This window comes from Cebus imitator, unplaced genomic scaffold, assembly GCF_001604975.1.
Source record: "Cebus imitator isolate Cc_AM_T3 unplaced genomic scaffold, Cebus_imitator-1.0 Scaffold287, whole genome shotgun sequence".
NCBI classification, from domain to species: domain Eukaryota; kingdom Metazoa; phylum Chordata; class Mammalia; order Primates; family Cebidae; genus Cebus; species Cebus imitator.
Genome location: NW_016107602.1, coordinates 598349 through 600916, shown reverse-complemented (window position 1 = coordinate 600916; position 2568 = coordinate 598349).

Genomic DNA, 2568 nt, shown 5'->3' with positions numbered 1-2568 from the left:
GAACCCAGGAGGCAGAGGTTGCAGTGAGCCGAGATTGCGCCATTGCACTCCAGCCTGGGTAACAAGAGCGAAACTCCGTCTCAAAAAAAAAAAAAAAAAAAAAGAGACAGGGTCTCACTGTGTTGTCCAAGCTGATCTTGAACTCCTCTATCCATCCTTCTACCTCAGCCTCTCAAAGCACTAGGATTACAGGCATGAGCCGCCATGCCCCATCTCTGCTTTTCTTGATTGCAGGCCTGAGCCACCACACCCAGCCTTCCCAGATAGGATAATTATTTCATCCTAGTTTCAACTCTTGCTTAAAATGGGGTTCTAGGCAGTATTAGGAAAGTGCTTTCCAGGCTACTCCCTGTATCACATCATAAATGTGGTTGTTTTCTGTGAGTTAGTAAAATTCTAAAACAGACTCCGAAAGAGGAGCTTGAAGCTTTAGGGAAATTTTGCATTAAGGCATTCCATCACTGGGATAACCAGTTTCTCCCCAAAACGTACAACCAGTCTCCAGTCCTTGAAATTCAACAGATTGCTTTCTGGACAACACCCAACAATGAGTCATCTGGTCTGTCTGAAGGTGTCCTTTCCTGGATTTGCTCTTCTTTTTTTTTTTTTTTGAGATGGAGTTTCACTCTTGTTACCCAGGCTGAAGTGCAGTGGCACAATCTCAGCTCACTGCAAACTCTGCCTCCTGGGTTCAAGTGATTCTCCTGACTCAATCTCCTGAGTAGCTGGGATTACGGGCGCACACCACCATGCCCAGCTAATTCTGTATCTTTAGTAGAACGGGGTTTCTTCACGTTGGTCAGTCTGGTCTCGAACTCCTGACTTCAGGTGATCCGCCTGCCTCAGCCTCCCGAAGTGTTGGGATTACAGGCGTGAGCCACTGCACCTGGCCAGATTTGTTCTTTTTTGCTTTAGGATTTAAGGATCAGTTAAGAACCAGATAGCTGGGCGTGGTGGCTGACGTCTATAATCCCAGCATTTTGGGAGGCCAAAGCATGTGGATTGCTTGAGACCAGGAGTTTGAGACCAACCTGGGCAACATAGAGAAACCCCATCTCTACAATTTGCTGGGCATGGTGTCATGTATTTGTTGTCCCAGCTACTCGGGAGGCTGAGGTGGGAGGATTATGTCAGCCCTGGAGGATAAGGCTGCAATAAGCACTCCAGTCTGGGTGACAGAGCAGGGCACTTGTCTCAAATAGAAAGTAAAGACAATCTGAATAGTTTATATCCAAAGCCTATTCCAGAATATACTGGAATTTACTGTGCATGATGCTAAATACAGTTAATAAAAAGAGCCTCTGCCCTTGATGTTAAACGTAGAAAACAGACCTACTGAAATGTTCATCTCCACAATAAATAGTCCAGTAACAAAAGCCAAATAAATGCATCAAAATATACATTATGTAGTCATGATGGTTCACTAATGAAACTTAGAGGAGTTTTTACATTCTTTTTTGTAATAAATGTTGTATATTTTTCAGATTTACGGTAGATTCCACAGCTTTCTGAGTTTATATATATACAACATAAGCATAGAATCTTTAGATCAATCTCTTCACATACACACTATGAGATTGTTTTTGTCTTTTGTGCTGAGAAATATGAATTGGATTTTGCCTGGGAGTGGGAAAGCAGATTGTCAGATGCTTCTGCTTAGATTAGATTTTTTTTTTTTCCTTGAGATGGAGTCTCACTCTGTTGCCCAGGCTGTAGTGCAGTAGCATGATCTTAGTTCACTGAAACCTCCGCCTCCTGGATTCAAGCGATTCTCCTGCCTCAGCCTCCCAAGTAGCTGGGACTACAGGTGTGTGCCACCACGCCTGGCTAATATTTGTATTTTTTAGTAGAAATGGGGTTTCACCATATTGGACAGGCTGGTCTCCAACTCCTAACATCATGATCTGCCCTCCTCGGCCTCCCAAAGTGCTGGGATTTCAAGTCTGAGCCACTACGCCTGGCCTTAGATTAGATCTTTTACAATTCATCTCTGAAAGTTAAAATGAATTCAGCTCAGAATTTAAGAGTGATTTCTGTGGCAGTTCAATTCACTTTCACATAGTAACTTGTGCCTTACTGGTATTGATGTTTTATTTTTACTCCCATTAGTACTTTTAGTATTTTATGGATAAACAAATCATAAGAATTAAGTGGCTGTTTAGTGTGATCTTTTGCAAGATGGATTCACTAGACTTGAGAGTGTTAAGTTTTCATCAAAAATTTAGCTGGTCAGAAGCAAATTCTAATTGTTTAAGAGCCTGTTGAAAGGCTCTAGCAAAATTTTTGAAAATTTAGATGTTTTGTTGTTTTCCAGAAAAGGGAAGTGCTGGGTGGTGTCTAGAGGTAGTGTCACGTAACCAGATTTAAAACTTGGATGAGATAAACTATCTGCAATATGGGTGGCTACCCTGGAATAAAATCATATAAAAGAACTTTACAGAAAATACAGAAATTTAGCTCACATTTTATGGTCTTTTACAGAAAACTTTTTAGGAAAAAAAATTTTTGACCCAGTAGATTTTTATTTAAATAGCCAGCTTTTTATTTCTTTTATTTTCCTTTTTTTTT